The following is a 7638-nucleotide window of genomic DNA, read 5'->3' as shown; positions in this document are numbered from 1 at the left end:
GCCAGCTTACCTGAATTATGTGGAGAGGGCATGACAGCTGAGCTACAGGATGGGTGTTTCCTAAATGATAGAAGTGAGGGTTGGGGGGAAGGTGGGTAGGTGGCCAACAACAGTGCTAAACACACAACACAAAGAAAGTCCAAGACCACCCTGGCCAGACTAGCCTAAGGATGGTCCCAGACTTTCACCTCCCAGATTTTTCATCTCTGTATCTTGCTGTCATCCATGACTCTCTGAAAAACAGCTGTTTGCTGTCTCTAGAAATCTCAATTTCACCCACGTTTTAGGTTCAGGTCAATCCCACCCCTAGCCTATTGGCCCCTCTCATTCTAGAGTCTAACTTGGCATCTGACTAGTGGGCTCTGACCTCCGCTGTGACCTCCAGGAGCTGACCAGCCCCTTGCTCTTGGAGTGTTGACCTCCCCCTGGGTCACTGCCATGTGTTTGGCCCAAGCAGCCACAGACCTAGGATACCTGGCTGCCCCTCATATTCAGGGTGTAAATGGAAGCAAGTGATGAGATCCGGCATTCCAAGAAGATACCCAAGGAACCACATGATGCAATCCTGCAGTGCGGCAGAGTTAACTGATCACAATGTAAATCTGGACCTAGAAGACACAGGCATGGGAAAGAGCTGGGCCAATGAACTTCCTGTCCTCCACCCCTCCTGTGGACTTCCCTAAGGCAGAGTTCCACCAAACAGATGGCCTGAAGATGTCCTTTTGGCTCAGTGGATGTACCAGCAAGCATTCTAGATCATCTCTTCATAGCTCATTGTAAAGCAATAGCCAGCTTGGCAATGCAGGGCTTTACCTTGGTTCACATCTTTCTTGGCTTTCTTCTTTATCTCACTCTGTGCCCTAGACTCCATCTCCCAAATAAAGCCTCAGCACTTCAAGCCCTGATTCAGGCTCTGCTTTCTAGAACCCAGGCTATGACAGACCTCACAGAAAGCAATGGGCTGCATGGCTCTCTAGACCACCAGCCAAGGGATCTGTCTGAAACAGGATGTGGGGAAGCGCCACTGCAGTGTCGAGAGTGAAGCCTGCGTAAGCTACACAATAGAGATAGGTACACATTTTTAGGCTATTTGGGGGGCAGGGAAAGAGTGATTTTGCTTGAGGACATAGCAGCAGCATAATTAACTTAACTGGACATAAACATTTACTTGCAGAAATGTAAAACTACTCTATAATATGTAAAATCAATAAAGCCTATAACATGACGTCACTGCAGAGACGACATCCAAGCCTTCCTGAATGTGTATCACTGGCTGGCTGTCTGCCTGCGCGTGTGTGTGCTCAGTCGTGTCTGACTCTTTGTGACCCTGCGGACTGCTGCCTGCCAGTCTCCTCTGTCCATGAGACTCTCCAGGCAAGAATACTGGAGCAGGTGGTCATGCCCTCCTGCAGGGGATCTTCCCGACCCAAGAGTAGAACCCACATCTCCTGCATTGTAGGTGGATTCTTTATCCACTGAGACACCTAAACAAATCAGAGGGCAGTTTACTTTAGAAGCACCTTGAACCCCCAGAGGTATTTGTTTATATAATCTATCAGAACTCAGTGACTACATTTTGATAGCAGGTCATATATAATTTTAGAAGCAAAGAAATCAACCAAAAAAGTATATTGGCCATGGACAGTGACTAGTAATTTTAAAAAGTCGTAAAAATAACCATAGAGAGAAGGTGACAAGGGTGGACAATTTGAGTTGGACTAGACAAAAATACGGAGAAGGCAATGGCACAGCACTCCAGTACTCTTGCCTGGAAAATCCCATGGACTGAGGGGCCTGGAATGCTGCAGTCCATGGGGTCGCTGAGTGTCGGACATGACTGAGCGACTTCCCTTTCACTTTTCACTTTCATGCATTAGAGAAGGAAATGGCAACCCACTCCAGTGTCCTTGCCTGGAGAATCCCAGGGACTGGGGAGCCTGGTGGGCTGCCGTCCATGGGGTCGCACAGAGTCGGACACAACTGAAGCGACTTAGCAGCAGCAGCAGACAAAAATACTTTTTAATTGGCTGGTATTGGAAGATGCATTTTGTTTCTGGTGTGGCTTCTGCCTCAGGACGTGTTCACTGAGAACCCATCCCCTCCCCATCCTGAGCTCCCACTGCAGTCCTGACCTGAGATATAAGCCATCAACTGCTGCCATGTTTTGGTCCACGTGTTCCCGTCTGCCTGGAATACCTTTCCTTTTCGTGTTGTCTGATGCCTCTTTTTAATTCAGTTCCTTTGCCAGCTCCTTCAAGGGTATTTCTGCACCACCAGACACACTGACACACTACTCCCTGTGGCCCTAACACGGCCACTCCTGTTTCCGCACGGCCCGTAAGCCAAGTGGGCTTCCCGGTGGCACTAGTGGTAAAGAGCTCAGTTGTCAATGCAGGAGACACAAGAAACCCTCGGGTTTGGTCCCTGGGTCGGGAAGATCCCCTGAAGGAGGGATGGCAGACCACTCCAGTATTCTTGCCTGGAAAATTCCATGGACAAAGGAGCCTGGTGGGTTATAGTCCATGGGGTCTCAAAGAGTCGGATATGACTGAAGTAACTTAGCACGCATGCATGAGCCAAGAATGGCTTCTACATATCAATATTTGCAATCTCTCTGACAACAAAGAAGATTAAGTTTGAATCCCACTGAAGCAAGATGTTATCCGCTCCCAACAAAAAAATAAATACCAGAATTCTGTTCTCCTCATTAGAAGACCTCCATTACAAAGAAAAAGAAAGAAAATTATGCTCGATTACCAGTGGCATATTTTACAATGTCTCAGTTAAAACCCATGGGCATTTCTTTGCCCTCTTGTTCTATAATACCTATGCAAGATCCTTGATTGTGCCTCTTGGCCTACACAGGTCAAAAATATCGGGTTGGCCAAAATGATTGCTTGGGTTTTTCCATAAGATAGAACAGAAAATCTGAACGAATGCTGTGGCCAACCCAATATTTACTACCTCACCCTCCAGAGGAAAATAATCTGTCAACCTCTACACTAGAATCACGGAAGCCAAAGCAGCCAGAATTTTCTCTCCAGCACCCTGATTATAAAGATAAAGAAACCAATGCCCGGAGAAACGGAAGGTCTGCCCCTCCCTTTCCTCAGAAGCCTTGAGGCTGGCCTCCCAAGCCTCTGGGCTGTGCCAGGCTCCTCCCAAGACACAGCTCCCCACTCGCTCGTTAAGTGACTAGAAAGAAGCAGTATTTCCCAGAGAACACGGAAACCAGACAGTGTACCCAGTCTCCATCAAATATACCTCCCCCTCCGGTCTTTTGTTACTTGATGAATTTAATGGAAACCCAACGCTTGGATCACATTCAAACCTCCCTCTGTCTCCCGCAAGAGCTTAAAGATGCTCTGTGAGAAGCGGCTGTGAAGAGGGAATGTGATCGGTTAAATGCGAGCAGAGCTGAGAGCCTGAAAAGAACTCTACAGCCTAATCATGGTTTATTAAAAACCCTGGCAAGGCTGCTCCTGACTGACAGCCTACCTGCACCCCCAGTGAAACAGCTCAGTGAAGACCACTCCGCCTCTGCCCGGAGGCCCACGGTTGCAGCTAGCAGAACTCTGTACCAAGGGGCAGCGTTTGTACTGGAACTCCATTCATCATGTTTACCAAAAGGTCAGACATAACCGAACAGCCTGCCTGGAGATTTTATTTAAATTTAATGTGTTTTCAAGAAGCTTTGAAAAAAATAAAACTCAGCCTGCACTTGGAATGGAGGAGCCATTTGATTTGTATGATTTGTGTTTCCAAAGTCATTTATGTTTTGTGGTTTTTACACAGTGTCTTGATTAAATCCCATCTGAGAACATACATTTTCAAATATATATTTACAGGAATGAAGAGCAGAGCCTGGCCCTGGTCCACCCCAGACATGGGCTGCTGCTGCTGTGTGACTTCTGCTACACTCTGCAGCCTCTCTGAGCCTTGGTTTCCCATCAGCTGTGTAACAGGACTTGCACTCTCTGTCTGGCTCTCTCCATAAATGAAGCTTTATTTAAAAACCCGGTGATTATAGATAGTTCCAGAATACCTGCTTTAAAACCATGGTGATTATAGGTATTTTCAGAATATCTCCAGATATACTGAAGAAATTAGTATTCCAGCTCAAGTGTTTTCAAGTCTATAGAAATGAGAGATAGATAGATAGATGGACAGACAGACATGGTATAGTTATAGCTGAAAAACATGATTTTCTGGGCAATTGCTTGATAATGCCCAGAAAATTGCTTGATGATGTGTTATTCTAAACCTCAAAGAGAGGATATGCCACCAGGCACACTGTGCTCAATCTGTAGCAGAATTTTCAGAAGGAATGTTCACATTATGATATGACTAGCTGGCCAGGTTTTTCATATGTATTTCCTATATATTCCTAACTGCACTTATGTGACATGCATCTTATTACGGATTCTTCTCTGTAACAGGATGCTTGTGAGGACAAAGGCATGGGGGCTCTGTCTACTGGGACTATTCCTTGAAACAAATTCTCCCCTTCAATCCATTCAGGTAACTTCTACACAAACAAACTAGCTCTCAAGGGACTACAGAAATATTGTTAGTCTTGATTTGGAAAAAAGGCAAAGATCCAGGAAGGTTTTGACAATTTAAGAACTAAAGGAACCAGACAAATATCATGTGATATCACTCATATGTGGAATCTAATTTTTAACAAATGAAAAAAATTAACTTATCTACAAAATGGAAACAGACTCACAGATTTGGAAAACAGACTTACAATTACCAAAGGGAAAACATGCAGGGAGGAATAAATTAGAACCTTGGGGTTAACATGCACACACTACTACATATATACATTAATAAGATAGTTAACCAACAAGGACCTACTGTACAGCACAAGGGACTCTGCTCAATATTCTGTAATAACCTAAATAGGAAAAGAATCTGGAAAAGAATGAGTGTGTGTGTGCGTGTGTGTGTGTATTATGGAATCACCATACTGCACACCTGAATTTAATGCAACGCTGTAAATCAACTGTAATCCAATAGATTTTTTAAAAATAAAATACAAAGAGTAAAAAGGGTGAAAGAAACATATGTGTCACTAATGTGTCAGAAGGCAAGATAAACCTGCAGAACTCCATGGGTCTGAGGAGGGGGCCGATAAGAAGAGAAAAACAAGATTTATCATCTTTCTACCTTTTCCAGGATACATTCTTTTATGTACCTTAGAACCCAATGCTCTTTTGTTTGCAGAACAGTATGTGGAAGACAGAAGAGTGAATCAGTGGACAGAACCAACTTTACCATCAGACAATCCGGAATTGAATCTTCCTTCCACTGCTAAGTCGTCATCTAACTTCTCTGAACCTCAGTTTCCACAAGTCCAGCAGGCACCTCAGGATAGGCCTTCTTTATTTGTTTGTGGTAAGAATTAAGTGAGATAACCTCTGTAAAGGTCTCTCCATGGTGCCTGACTTTGACAGACCTTGAAGAAACACAAGGAGATGGAGGGTAGGTCAAGTTCACTGAGGTACTGTGGAGACCTTCCCTCCGTGGCCCTTATCTTCTCGGAATCGTGAAACTGAAGGGGAGCTTAGGGACCACATGCTTGCTTCTCAAATGTTAGTGCACGCCTCAATCACCTAAGGAACTTTCTGTTTTAAAATCTAGATTCTTGGGCCCTTCCCCCATGTCTACTCATTTAGAACCTCTGGGATGGATTTCTGACCTTAGTATGTTTAGAAAAACAGCTCCCGAGTGATTCTAGTAAGACACCAGGTGTGATGCCTTCTGATTTAACCTGTGCTGTGCTGCTCGCTTAGTCACTCAGTCGTGTCCGACTCTTTCCAACCCTATACTGTAGCCCACCGGGTTCCTCTGGGATTCTGCAAGCAAGAATACTGGAGTGGGTTGCCATTTCCTTCTCCAGGGTATCTTCCCAACCCAGGGATCGAACCCAGGTCTCCTGTATTACAGGTAGATTCTTTACTGTCTGAGTCACCAGGGAAGCTGATGACTTCCTATCCCTATCCCTATGAGTCCATAGCCTATCCCTTCTCCAAGGAATCTTCCCGATCCAGGAATCAAACTGGGGTCTCCAGCATTGCAGGTGGATTCTTTACCAGCTGAGCTACCAGGGAAGCCTTCTGATTTAACCTGCTCTCCATCAAATGAAAACAAGTCTCTTCATCACCCTTGCTCCAGCCCCTTCAGGGCACATCAGTTGCTCTTAAACATACAGGGTCTTGTGCTGTCTCAGTCCAGTTGTTACACAGTGTTTTCTGAAGGTCAGAAGTCTTATTTCTATGCTCCCAATTTACTTCTTAGTATGAAAAAACCCTTACAGTGTAATAACTTTCCTAGAATATTAAGCCTGCTGTGTCTAATTAACCAAGCCTGCTATAGATCTTTTTTCTTCTCTAGTTACTTCAAATATTTCTCCCAGGACATAGTTTCTAATCAACCATAATCAATCAACAATCAACTATCTTCCTCCTCATCCTAACAACTAGATCAATTATAATAGTCCTCCCTGAAAGATCACACTGGAACACAACAAAATTCTCTGTGTGGTCTAATTAGCACAAGCAATCATTTCCATGATCTACACAGTCTAATATCTTATTAGATGTTAATAATATATTAGATAAGTAGTGTCTCTCTTTTGAGAGAGACTTTTGACAACTCTTTGAACCTGTGATGTGACAGGTCCATCAGAACCACAGATGTTCTTCAAAAACTGCTAGCAAACCATGTCTTTGTTATTTTCACATGTGTATTTAACTTACTGATGCAAATTAAGGGCGAGTTTACTCTGAAGTTTTGTTTTGGAGGCTTTGGAATCATCATCCCAACTTGTGGAGGTAATAAATAGAATTTTGATTGTAATCAAAATGTGCTTTATTTGTCTTTGCTTTGTGTCATCTAATTCAGTCGCTGACTTAAAAAGATGCAGTACCAAGGGTTAAAGCCTATGTAACTCCATTAGAGGCCTCCACCTGGATGGACATAGCCCCACACGACTAGCGACAAGTCTGATCCGCTCAAACGCTTTGCTGACATCAAGAAAAAAATTGATTGGAGAGTTTGATGCATCTACCAGCCTCATAAAGTATTTATAAGGGAACTGAAATCAGCTTCAGCTGTCTTCCTCTAAATTAATACAGGTACTCCTCAGCATCCTCAGTGGGTTGGTTCCAGGTTCCCAGACAATTACAAAATCCACAGATGCTCAAGTCATTGGTATAAAATGGACCAGTACATCCGAGGCTGGATTTCGCATCCACAGGTATAAAGAGCTGACTGCAGGCAGAAGTCGCTACGGATCCTTGCCTTTTCTAAAGGTACATAAACAACTTAATGATCTATTTCACAATGTTGCAAGGTTGTAAACATCAAGGCTACAAGTTTATATCAACCAGAAGCTAGTCTTTATGAGAATAAGGGACTTATACGACTGTCCTCATTTTTCTGGAACTTCTTTATGTGCCCTCAGAGGTTACTGACAACGATGCTGAGACTCAAATCACATTTCTAAGTTCCATTAGCATTTTAGAGGCTTAGTTCTTTTTATTCTTGGGGAACTTCAGTTCTGTTAAATTTACTAAGTCTTCTTTACTGGCTTGTATTTCTTAGGCCAGGGCTCCCCAGGTGGCTCAGTGC

General features: G+C 43.9%; 1 long non-coding RNA gene across 1 annotated transcript; it reads left to right on the top strand.

The window, feature by feature from the left end:
- Positions 1–3169: 3169 nt before the first annotated feature.
- LOC123332562 lies at positions 3170–6984 on the top strand. The gene is made up of 3 exons (XR_006549395.2): positions 3170–3630; positions 4440–4521; positions 5230–6984. It is a non-coding gene; the product is annotated as an uncharacterized LOC123332562 (long non-coding RNA).
- Positions 6985–7638: the final 654 nt, after the last annotated feature.

The sequence above is a fragment of the Bubalus bubalis genome, chromosome 1, assembly GCF_019923935.1.
Source record: "Bubalus bubalis isolate 160015118507 breed Murrah chromosome 1, NDDB_SH_1, whole genome shotgun sequence".
NCBI lineage: Eukaryota > Metazoa > Chordata > Mammalia > Artiodactyla > Bovidae > Bubalus > Bubalus bubalis.
This window is presented reverse-complemented; position numbering and strand designations above follow the sequence as displayed.